Genomic DNA, 13,334 nt, shown 5'->3' with positions numbered 1-13,334 from the left:
ACTTTCAACTCATCCAGATTGGATTCCTCTCAAGTTGGGAAGGATCGTGAGAGCAGAGAGAGAGAAAAAGTGAAATAAAATGATGTGGTGAGATGCATTATATAATCTGCTTCATAGTTACAGGTGAGTGTTCAACTTAGAACTTTGACTCTTTTACATTTGACCAATGTCTGTGTTAGTATTTAAGCAGAGGTTAGTCTGAAGGGCTATGTACTCATCCAAACGTAGTAAGAAAAGTTTCCCTGGATCATTTTAATAATTCAGAATGGTGTTTTGTGGCTTCTGTGGGCATCTGAGGGCCCAAAATTGCTCATCTGAAAACTGAGGCCTTAATCAAATATTTATGATCTCACTTATTTTTATTTTCTGCACATCTTTTATTTCCTCTTCCCACTTATTTTTTTTTACCCATTGTGCAGGCACATGATTCACACACAAAAGTTAATAGAAATGTTTCATGGATTATTAAATGCAGCTAAGTAATGAGTTTTTTCTAGGACATAAGGCCAAACTGGGGCTACTTTGCTGTTCCTCAGTTCAGTTCAGTTCAGTCACTCAGTCGTGTCTGACTCTTTGCGACCCCATGAATCACAGCACGCCAGGCCTCCCTGTCCATCACCAACTCCCGCAGTTCACTCAAACTCATATCCATCGAGTAGGTGATGCCATCCAGCCATCTCATTCTCTGTCATCCCCTTCTCCTCCCACCCCTAATCCTTCCCAGCATCAGACTCTTTTCCAGTGAGTCAACTTGTCACATGAGGTGGCCAAAGTATTGGAGTTTCAGCTTTAGCATCAGTCCTTCCAATGAACACCCAGGATTGATCTCCTTTAGAATGGACTGGTTGGATCTCCTTGCAGTCCAAGGGACTCTCAAGAGTCTTCTCCAGCACCACAGTTCAAAAGCATCAATTCTACAGTCCAACTCTCACATCCATACATGACCACTGGAAAAACCATAGCCTTGACTAGACGGACCTTGGTTGGCAAAGTAATGTCTCTGCTTTTTACTTTTTTTTTTTTACTGCTCTTCCTACAAAGTACTTTTTATTTGAAGGTATGGACTACAGTTTTACAGAGTCCTCTGCTCTGTATTCTAAAGGTTTGTAAGGCAGATGCATATCTGCTGCAGAAAGGACTTTAAGATGAAGACAAAGATTCCCTGAAAAGTAGGTTTTATAGTGGTTCAATGAAGTGGATTTGGACCAGAGAACGGTTGAAACTATAGAATTGGTAGGTGAGGCCTTGACGTCACGGCAAGATGACACTGAACAGTGACTGTTTGCTAATGAAAACATTGTACATTGTGCTACCAGCAGTGGGGTGGTTTTGGTGAGCCTCTACCTGGGCTCAATTGTCTAAGAAATGTTCCGGTAGCAGCATCTTTCTGATGGAGTTTTTATATTCTGACCCTGTTGTTAAAACTCTAATCCAGACCGTGCTGTTGATCCAGGCTCACTTTGTACAAAGCAGGCCTTCTGAAAGAGGTCAAAGTCGTAATGCATCGTTCACATTGGAAAATACTCTAGTAATAAAACATTGTTTTTCGATAAGGAGAGAGGACCTGAAGAAGTTAGGTGTTTTTTTCAGGTTTATACATAGCTTGTCGGAGATGGGGTTGGAGTATTGTCAGAATTTTTTGGTTATTGTTGTTATAAGCAATGGAAAAGTCTCTCCTGAGACTGGGAATTTATTGGTAAGATTGGACCTTCATAATTTATGGGAAGGTTGAAAATCCAGACTTAGAAAGGGGCAGGCAAAAAGAAAGCAGTTCTGAAAACCTAGAAAGTGAAAACCCTAGGAATGATCTCTTAACAAACATGGTCTGGGGAGGATATCACTGCAGGGATAGATGATTAAGCTTTAGCCACTTCTGTCTTTATTTCACTCATGCAAGAGCCCAGGTCCCAGGAGGGCCCATCACATTTGCCAAGATTAGGACACGATCCCCTGGCTGTCCTGGGGCAGTTGTTGGCAAACCCCTTCGACTTTGGTTATTGAAAGGAAGGCACCTGAATTTACTCTTCTGCTAAGCCTCATGGTGGAGAGAGGCAAATCCCCAAAGGACCCCCCAAAGTTGCTGCTGGAAGGAAGCCAGGGATGCAGGGCAATCAGGATACAACGAAACACTTGTTTAGTTTAAACCAGGAGACTGCTGCACAGCTAGAGAAGGCTGTGAGGAACACGCAAGAGTTTGTGTGGGATTAGTAGGAAGGTTTTTCTTTTCCAACACAGGAGTCCTTACCTCCTCCTTCCTTCTTCTGTCTTAGAATGTGGGACTGGAGGCCAAGCAGCCATCTTGAGTCTATGAAGTGACAAGCATGACCTCTAAAGCAGCGGCTGGCAGCCTTTTTGGCACCAGGGACTGGTTTCATGGAAGACAACTTTTCCATGGATGGAAGAAGGGATGGTTCAGGTAGTCACGAGAGCAGTGCGGGGGATGGCGCAGGCAGTAATGGGGGAGATGGGGAGTGATGGGGAAGGGCACATGAAGCCTCACTCCATCACCTGCCTCTCACCCCGTGCTATTCAGCCCAGTCCCTAACAGGCCATGGACTGGTACTGGTCTTCTGCTCCAGGGGTGGGGACCCCTGCTCTAAAGTACTTGCTAAGGCTATTTATCCACTGCCTGAGCAGATGAATAGAAGGAATCTGATATGCCACATATACCATGGGGCTGCTGTACCAACTCTGAACTGCCTGCCTACAGACCTCTTATTTTGCAAGAAAATTAAATACCTATTTGACCAGCCCCCTAGAGTCAGGTGTCAGAAACAACACAGCTTTCACAATCTGATAACACAGATTGGTCCTAGAACTCTGGTCTCTCCATCTGTTTTATACAGCACCTTTCCCTGGTGGCTCAGTGGTAAAGAATCTGCCTGCAATGCAGGAGATCTGGGTTCAATCCCTGGATCAGGAAGATCCCTATAAAGAAGGACATGGCAACCCACTCCAGTATTCTTGCCTGGAGAATTCCACGGACAGTGGATCCTGATGGACTACAGTCTATGAAGTCACAAAAAGTCAGACATGATTGAGTGACTAACATGCTCATTTTCACTTTTCATTTTCCTGTTCTACTTACAGAGACATGATTCCTGCCTCAAGAAGCTGATGGAAGATTTGAAGTTATAATAATCTTCTTAAGCAAGTAGAGAGCAAAAGCCTGTGATGTATAGTACATTCTGAGGGACTTCCCTGGTGGTCCAGGGGTTAAGAATTGGTCTTGCAATGCAGGGGATGTAGGTTCAATCCCTGGTTGGGGAACTAAGATCCCACATGCCTCGGGTCGACTAAGACCATGTACCATAACTACTGAGCCCGTGAGCCGGAACGAAGATCCCACATGGTGCACCTAAGGCCCAATTCACCCAAATAACTATTAAAAATAATTATAATAATACATTCTGAGCACTGAGGAACAATGGCAGAGAGTTCAAAGGCCATCATTCTGCCCAGGCTCTTGAGCCATCCTCCTGCCCCCAAGCTCTGACTGTACAACCTACTCTTCTATCTTTTCACCTTTGCCTCCCCTCTGCTCCTTTGTCTTAGCATTTGAGAACCTCAAATCTTTCCTGTTCTAAAAAGAATCCACCCTTACCCAATGGGTCCTCTCAAACAACCAATCTCTTGCCTTCTCTTCTTCTCCAAACTTCTCAATGGAGTGGTCTGTCTGCATCTTCTATCTTCCCATTGAATCCTCTACCCAGAGCATCTAGCTTCATCCCTGCCTCCACACTAAAGTAAGCAATCAGTTGATTACTAATTCCTGTGGGTAAATCTTTGTCCCTGTTTGACTGTCCCCGTGTGCTGCCGTTGATAATGCTCACTGCTGTATTTGTAGAAACTTCTGTCTTGGCCCTGTGAGTTCACATTCTCCTGGATCTCTTCTTACGTCTTGAAGGATTCATCCTCCCTTGGGAGGCCTACTACTCAAGGCATCAGATCATATCCTAGCTAAAGCAAGGACACTCTGCCCCTCCGCAGAAACTGAGCAGTGAGTGGACAAACCAAGACACTAAAATGGCATTCTTCTATTTTCGTAGCAGTTCCCTGGCAGAGCTGTTGAAAAGCTTCTGCCACATGAGGCCCCAGAGTTTCCAGGTTTATATCTGCCTCCTGCCTGATTCTTTGTTCTCCAATTGTCTCCAGGTAAATCCTTTACATCATCCAGAGTAGTTTCTGTTGCTGATACCCAAAGGGACCTGAGTAATGCCTTGTTCTTATTCTGATTTCTAAACACATGAGTGCAGAACAGGTTTGTACCTGTGTCCTTAGGGAGCTCACTCTTTAAGACTCAGATAAAATATCCCTCCTCCTCCTCCATGCTGCCCTCCATGATTCATGTCCTTGCAGTCAAACCATATTGCCCTTTCCACTTTTCTTCCTCAGAAAGGCCCTGACCTCCACTGGTCTCTTAGAGTCTGGAGCACTCCAAAAACTTTTCAGAGTCAACACTAATACTTATATTCCAAGTAGTCTGTCCCGGGCCTGTCTGGCCAGCTAGTCTGTAGGGCCACAGGGCTGAGTTCTGGCCTTACCCACTAACCTCCTGTCTCCGAAATGGTGACAGCTTTAGCAAGAGGCGACAGAGATCCTTATGGTGCTGTTGTTGCTCAGTCACTAAGTCATGTCCAACTTTTTGTGACTCATGGACTGCACCATGCCAGGCTTCCCTGTCCATCACTATCTTCCTGAGTTTGCTCAAACTCAAATCCATTGAGTTGATAATGCCATCCAACCATCCCATCCCCCGTCACCCGCTTCTCCTCCTCCCCTCAATCTTTCCCAGCATCAAGGTCTTTTCCAATGAGCTGCCTCTTTGCATCAAGTGCGGAAGTATTGGAGCTTCAGCTTCAGCATCAGTCCTTCCAATGAATACTCAGGACTGATTTCCTTTAGGATTGACTGGTTTGATTTCCTTGCTGTCCAAGGGACTCTCAAGAGTCTTCTCCAACACCACAATTTGAAAGTATTAGTTCTGCACTCAGCCTTCTTTATGGTCCAACTCTCACATCTGTACATGACTGCTGGGAAAACCATAGCTTTGACTATACGGACCTTTGTTGGCAAAGTGATGTCTCAGCTTTTTAATATACCATCTGGGTTAATCATAGCTTTTCTTTTGAGGAGCAGGTGTCTTTTAATTTCATGACTACATTCACTGTCTGCAGTAATTTTGGAACCCAAGAGAATAAAATCTGCCACTGTTTTTTCTCCTTCTATCTGCCATGACTTGATGGGACCAGATGCCATGATCTTAGTTTTTGGAATGTTGAATGTTAAGCCTTATGGTGTAGTCAGTGTCAGCTTTGATCTGTCTTCTGAGAAGGAGCTGGAGAGAAACACTGCTTGGTCTCAGACAACAGAGTTCCTGATGTCAGAGGAACCTGTGCTTTCTCTTCTCCCTCCCACGTTTCCTCTTCTGTGCCTGTGTGGTTTTCCATGAAGCACTCACTGAGATGGAGTTAAAGGTGCAAAAAGTTTACAGGGGAGTGATGCCTGTGAAAGAGAAGGGGCAGAAGTAGGATGGGCAGGGGCAGCCAGCAGACCATGATGGAGACCCCATGATCTTTGACAGCTGGTGGAGCTCTGGGGTTCAGATCACCCTCCAGAGGCATCCTGTGTTGGATAGAAATGACCAGGCCCTGTAGGCCCACTCTGCTAAGTCATTGGCCAGAGTTTGCTGTGAGAGTAGCTGGCCCTTGGCTTGAAAACCAGGGCTACCAGCTGGAGGTGGTCAGGAAGCCATGCCCCTCCCATATGGAAGCCATTCTTTCTGAAGGTGGGTCTGAGCAGTGGATCTGTGTCTGCCACACCTTCCACCAACCGCTCTTTGTCCATGCCAGTCAGGCTGCTGACGTCAGAGGTCCCACTGGCTGAATGAATGAAAGGATGAATGAACTATGGCACGAGTGAAGGAAAGAAGGATGGTCCAGAGAAAAGAACGCAGGAGTGATGAGACGGCCAGAGAAAAGAACAAACTGACTAAAGATGCTTCAGCAACAGAACTACCAACTGGGTCACTTAGGGGAGAGATGATGTGTCCATCCCCCCAGGGATTCTTTGAAAAATCGCTTGACTGCTTCCTCCTGGGGCAGAGGTGTCTTCTCTCCTGCCCATTCCTCAGTGATGACAGCAATTCTTTTTCTTCTGAGCCTTCAGCTTTTGGATTAAGTCTCCATTCTTCCCTCGAAGGCAGCTTTGCCTAAGGCATGGAGAACAGATTGCCTGTGAAGGCTGCACTGCGCTCTGTATCTCAGACCAAATGTGGTAATTGATTGCACTACCCTGAGCCGTCCATCTTTATTGCTCTCCATCTGCCCAGATGGCACCTGACTCTCCATTTGTGGCCACAGTCAGTGGCAGAGTGCTCCATTCCATGGGTTCCTCTCAGATTTAGAGCTGTGCACTAATTGGCCTGTGTCTCCTTGGGCAGTTCCAAGACCTGTAATTGGGACTTATTCTGACAGTCTGGCCCCATCAGGAGAATGTGCCGCAGAAATACACCCTAGGGGAGGAGATCATTTCCCCAAGATCATTTTTGTAAAGGACAAGTTGAACTTCACACTAATGCTTTGGGCAAGACTCCCCCTATTTTTCCCTTCCAAGAGGAGGAAGTTTGAAACATATTAGTGAGCCCCTGTGCTTTTAAACTTTTGCATATACAGAGTTAGTCAGCTTAGGCTATGCTGTGCTGTGGTAACAAACAATCCCCACATCTCAATGGGTTATAAAAACAATGATCTATTTCTTGCTCAGGCTACATGTACACCTTGGGTCAACTACAGCTCTGCTCCATGTTTATACTTGGACCTTTTAGGGGCTGTTGCCTTGTAGCAGAAGGGAGAAAGACATAAGTAAGAACCATAAGCTGGATCTTACTGCTTTGGCACAAAAGTGATATAGCCTTTCTATTCATGTTTTATTAACCCGAGTAGATCATATGCCACTTTCAAGTTCAACAGGCTTAGGATGTGTAGTCACCCCACAGGCCACAGGACTGATGCAGGAAAGTAGAATCCTCCCAGGGAAGGCTAGTATTGTGAGTCATAACTTGAGAACCATTTGTGTTTACAGTGAGGAATAGAGCAAGGCAGCTCAAATGATCTTGTGAGCTTTCAGGTGTGGAAAGCCTTTACACCTGCAGGTAAAGCAGAGGATTTAGTGGCTGGGAGCCTAATGACTGGTTGGATCTCCACCTATGTTTGTGTGACATTGAGCAAATTGCGTGACCTCTCTGAACCTCTAAATGTGCATAATAACATCTACCCATTAAGGCTGTTGTGAAGATTAAATCGGGTGTCTGGCAGGTGCATAATACATGGGAGATTTTATTATGATAAAGTAGTTCAGGCTTGCCTTGGGCAAGTTGGAAAACTCAGAAAAAATAGGTAGAAATAAATAATGCTAAAGCACTTCTTGCCACCCAAAGACAGCCAGTGCTAAAATTTTGGCATATTTCCTTCAAAAGATGAAAGCAAGCTATTTTTAAGGCTGCAGCTGTTCTGTGTTTGGGCAGAAGGACAAGGAAGGCATTTGTTTGGGAAGACACCTTAATGGGCTTTTTAACTCCCCTCCCTTGCTCTACCTGGCTAGTCTGGACGTGTTGAAATGTTGAAACACATTTTCTGAATTCTCTGCATGCTAATCAGAGAGAAATTTTTTTAATCCTCTTTTGAAAGCAGAGAGGAAGGGGTTCTGTTTAGGGGGCTCCAGAAAGAAGGAATGTGAACAGAGTGAAAGCCTATGCGGTGATCTGAGGCGGAGATACATGTAGGGAAAAAGTGAGGGACACCCAGAGAGAGAGAGAAAGACAAAGAAGCATAAAACGGAGAGCAGGTAACACAGAAAGACCCAGAGACGGACACATAGAAAACCAGAGAGGAACAGGATCGTACAGCTACACAGGCGGAGGGTGAGACCCAGTGACAGCAGCCTGCTTTGTCAGACGAGAAGCCAAGCAGGTTTTGCTTGCTCGGGGCACTGGTATGTGCAGTGAACTTCAGAGACAAATGCTTTTTTTTTTTTTTTTAGCTCTCAGCGTTTTTGCACCCTCTGCTGTATAATACTCCCCCTTCCCCCAGCTCCAGCCCCACTCACTACTGCCCCATCCTCAAAACTTTTGGATAAAAGTCTGTTTTGCAAAACAGCCTGATGCTGCTGGTGCCTCGGCAAATGCAGAAGATAGGGCCTTGTTCAGAGAGCGATAAAGTGTCTTAGGGAGAGGAGCAGGGGCCAGGGGAATGGTGCTGAGGTTTCTTGAAGGGATTGACAACAGAACCAGGAGAGGCTTTGGAATAAGAGGTGAAGGGCAACCCCTAGAAAAGTGAAATCCCCCTTTCTCAGGGGAGCCTTGACATCTCAAGGAGGAGGTTTTGGATCCCTGCCTTTCTGTGAGATTGAGTTATACTGGGACATTAAAAAACCTGGGGGCTTCCTTTGTGGCTCAGTGATAAAGAATCTACCTGCCAATGCAGGAGATGCAAAAGACTCCAGTTTGATCCCTGATCCAGGAGGATGCCACATGTCTCGGAGCAACTAAGCCCTTGCACCTCAGTTATTGAGCTTGTGCTCTAGAGCCCAGGACCACAACTGCTGAGCCTACGTGCTGCAACTATTGAAGCCCGTGCACCGAGAGTCCATGCTCCACAAGAAGAGAAGCCGCCACAGTGAGAAGCCCAAGCACCACAACTAGAGAGTCGCTCCCACTCACCACAGAGAAAGCCTGCACGACAATGAAGACCCAGCACAGCCAAAAGAAATAAAATTATATCAAAAAATCTGGTGATTGAGATGTATTAAATATCAGATAGAGTCCAATATCGTAATGATAGTCCTAGATTGAGATATAGATATTTCATATCGTACTGTCCACAGAGTGTATATCCTGCCTTTTCTCCTAAGAGTTAGATTTCAAACATTCTCTCACATCAAGAAAAACTCTCCATAAACATCATTTTAGGGCATTTACTTTCTAACAGCTCTTGCATTGCTCTCCCTTCCACTCACCCTCCCTGGAGCTCCTCCTGGCTCCAGCCGCCCACTTGCTTTGTTTTATGAATTCTTGGCTGAGCTAGAGGAGGGGCCTCTGAAAAGGTCCGCGGTGGGCTCAATTATGGAAAACATGACCTGAGTCACAAGATGAGTGATCGCTATGTCCCTCCTGCCTGCTACCAGAGCTGTCACAGAGATGCTTCCAGAGCGCTGGCTCAATTTTGTTATTTACCATTGTGGTTAATGAAAAGATGAAATTGGAGCCTATGAACACAAGATGTAGGCAGCACCATAATTAGCCCTTTGGAAGGTGAAGGATCCACTTTAAAATAAAAGAAAATAGCTTTACTCCCACAATGAAATGGTTGCAATTTTCCAGTTAATGCAGAAACTGCAGTATTTCTGTAATTATGTCCCATAGGTCTTCTATTCATGGTAATTTCTTCCTTTCTTTTTCTCTCTTTTCCCTCTTTTTTCTTTTTCTTTTTTACTTCTAAGTAAATTCCCTTGGGTATCAAGAAGACTAAATAACATTATTTGCAAACAGGAGGGAAAAAACTCTTTCCCAGGTGATGAATGCATTTTATTTTGAAAAGTAAAAAAATAAAAGGCTGAATAATTAAGTTCTTAACCTAGTAGTGTTAGTTGCTCATCGAGTCCGACATTCTGTGACCCCATAGACTGTAGCCTGCCAGGCTTCCCTGTCCATAGAATTCTCCAGTTAAAAATACTGGAGTGGGTTACCATTCGCTTCTCCAGGGGATCGTTCTGACCCAGGGATAGAACCCAGGTCTCCTGCATTGCAGGTGGATTCTTCACTGTCTGAGCCACCAGGGAAGCCACATACTTAGTATAGCCGGGCTGTCTAAAGTTCAGCCAAACCTATACAGACAAGATTTGGTTTTGTTTCCTCATCCAAAGGCAGGTGTCCTGAACAAAGAAAGGCAGTTTCCTGGAGGTGACGGACAGCGGTGACAATCACAGGCAGGATGAGGCAGCCAGAGTGGTGGGGCCAGGTGACCTGGTCTTTGCCCCAGACCAGACCTTGAGACCCTCACCTTACCTCCCTGTGCCTCAGTTTCCTTACCTGTAAGATGCCTAAAATCCCTGCCTTGCAGGCCTGTGGCAAGCATGTGACAGCGCCTAGCACAGTGCCTGAATCACAGTTGGGCTCAACAGTAGTAATGATTCTTTTTACCCTGTGGCCATCGAGTGAGTGAACTTTTAACACAGAGAGAGCCTGACCCGGTGGTGACTCAATGCCTTCAGAAGGCTTACTGTACCAGGAGTCTAGAAGATGTCCAAAATGAAAAGCTTTTGATTTTCTCAAAGCAGCACCTTGAGGAGTTTTGCAGCAAATGATCTTGCAAGACAGGTGCTGTGTCCCTGTTTTACAGCTGAGAAGACGGAGACTCAGCAACTTGCCCAAGGACACACATCTTGTAAGTGGCAGAGAGATGTGGCCATCCCTTTCTATCTGACTCCAGATCCTAGGTTCATTTCTCTGCAGCTTTGCTTTGATCCTGTCCTGGTTCTACTGATTGCCCACTTTTCTGTTTTTAAAAAATGTTTTTGGCCGTGCTGAGTCCTTGTTGCAATTTACAGGCTTTGTCTGGCTGTGGTGTGTGTGGGCTTCACTAGTTACCGTGTGAGGGCTTCTCTTTTACGCACGGGCTCTAGATGGGGGCCTCAGCAGGTGTGGTGCATGACCTCCCTAGTCGTGGTGCACAGGCTTGGTTGCCCCATGGCATGTAGGATCTCAGTTCCCAGATCAGGGATCGAACCCATATCCCCTGCTTTGCAAAGCTGATTTTTAACCACTGGACCACCAGGGAAGTCCCTGTACTAATTCTCATCTGCAAAGTGGGCATGTTGCTTATGAAAGTGGTCAAGTCTATGGCCTTTGTTACCAGACAGATCTGAATTCAAGTTCCAGACCTCCCATCCTCCAACTGTATGACTTTAGAAAAGAAACAACATTCCTGGGGTCCATCCATAAAATAAGAATCTTTAACAGAACCTGGCTCATAGATGCTGAGGACATAAATAGATAGTATTTATAAAGCAAGTGTGTGCAGGGTCTGGCCTCTCGTAAGCATCCAGTGAAATAATGGCTTTAATGATCTCTCCTCGACGTCGTTGTAAAGATTCATTGAGGTCACACATGTGAAAGGCTTTATAACTTGGGAAGCCTAGTTCCACGTTGGCCCTTATTACACATTTTATTTCACTAACTTCCATAACCTTCCTGGTAATAATGGACCTTATAATCCAGCGTGAGAAAACTCTCCCTGCAACTCGGTGCTCTCAGCTCTGAACTGCTCCCAGAACTGTGAGGACAGTTACCATATGAAAACGTTTGCAGGAGGCTCAGGCATCAGTGCAGAGGCTTAAGCAGCAATCCTCCTTTCTGATTAGTTTCACTGCAGATCCTAGGCAAACAGAGTCCCTGGTCCCTTAGCACAGGCAGCACTGAGACTTGTCAGGTCGGGGGAGGGGAGTGGCTGATGTGATTAAAAATTCACTGCGGAACACAAGCGAACAAATTGTGCCCTTTGGGAAGACTAACGATTGACTGCAGGGTCAATTTACTGCCCCAGCCTGGGAATCTGTCCCCTAATCTGGGGATAGAGAAATCAGTCTTTGTTGGATCTGAGAGTCAGTAGTAGGGAGAGGTCAGACTGACCAGGTAGGCAGAAAGGGAGGTATGACAGACTGTAGGGGACAGGATTCCTCCCTTCCCCTCTCGCTGCCTCCCTCCCTCTCTCTTTTCCTTCCTTCCTCTCGTCCCATAAATACTTCTTGAGTCCCAGTTGAGCCAGGTCAAGGTCTAGACGCTGAGCTAGAGAATGAATCTAACCTAGCTTTGACCTCAAGGACACAAAAGTTCAGGACAATGACACTGGTCAGCCATATAGAGATCAGCACAAGTGCCATTAGGAAAAGTCCCTGATGCTGGGAAAGATTGAGGGCAGAAGGAGAAGAGGGCATCAGAGGATGAGATGGCTGGATGGCATCACTGATGCAATGAACATGAACTTGGGCAAACTCCAGGAAATGGTGAGGGAAGGGAGGCCTGGCTTGTTGCAGTCCATGGGGTCACAAAGAGTCAGACGTGACTGGGTGGCTGAACAGCAACAATGGCATCAGGTGCCATGGAGCCCAGAGGCAGCTCAGCCTTGGTGGTGGTGGTAGGGAGTTTGGGAGTATCCAGGGTATATTCATCTAGCAGAGGTGGTATCTGAGCTGTTTTGAGAGACTTTGGACAGACAGAGGTGGGACTTAGACGAGCCTGGGCACTGGCCCTGGGACACCTGGGGGATACGGATAATTCAGGGAGAGCAAGAATAGGGAAGGTGAGGCTGGAGAGGCAGTCTGGGCTTGAAGCATCTTATAAGCCAGGCTGTAGTGAGAAGAGTGAATCAGACAGGCCCATGGTACGTCTAATGATCTCAAATCCTAATTCTGCTATTTAGCCTTGTATAGCTATTTAGCTAATTGTACAGTTTCTCATGCTTGGGGCTGTTATTCATCAGTATGAACAGGAATTCTAACACCTACTTTATAGAGTTGAATCTCCAAGTCGGTGTCTGGCCCATTTGGACTGTCAGCAAATGGTAATTTTTTCTTTGCCCCAAGTGTGTAGATTGGAGAGAATGTGGGACAGGAAACCAGGCAGGTCGGGGTCTGGCTAGTAACCTTTCCCTCTCTGGTAGAATTACCTATTACCAAGCCCTTTGAAACTCATACAGGAGCTAGAGCCCTAGAACTCAGAGTCCCCTGGTGGGCTCCAGATTCCAGCCTCTTGGTTGGGGTGTGCGGTTTCAGGGGAGCCCCTCTGTGTCTGTGCAGCCTGGAGGCAGTGACAGTCATCAGCCAGTGTGCTGTGGGTACACACGGTGAGGGTGCCAATGGATGAGGCCCTTGCCATAGGTAGAATGGATGTTTACAGACTGAGTGTGCGTATATGCATTTAATTTGTATCCTCTTCCATCTCTGAAGGGGTAAACAGGGTGTACCTGTTTACAGCAGCACCCAGCAGTACCAGGGCCTGGGACACCTTGGTTGCATGAATGCACACTGTTTCTCCTCATTTTCTCTTCCCTCTGAGTCATGCCTGCCCCACTCAGTACTGGCAGGAGGCCCCAGGTCATGAAGTCTGGGGAGGTTATCCTGGGAAGTGGGTTTCCCCTTGCCCTTCAGTCCACTCCCATCTACTTAGAGAAGATGATAGACTTGACCAAGCATGTGGGAGTTTGCTCCACCTTCTGGGAAGGGTCCCTTTCCACGCTCTGGGTAGCATCTTATTATTCTGCCGCTGAGGTCCAGGACAG

This window comes from Moschus berezovskii, chromosome 1 (genome assembly GCF_049115385.1).
Source record: "Moschus berezovskii isolate FMDL1 chromosome 1, NW_MosBer_1.0, whole genome shotgun sequence".
In the NCBI taxonomy this organism is placed as follows: Eukaryota; Metazoa; Chordata; class Mammalia; order Artiodactyla; family Moschidae; genus Moschus; species Moschus berezovskii.
The sequence above is the reverse complement of the archived record's forward strand: the minus strand, read 5'-3'. Positions refer to the sequence as shown.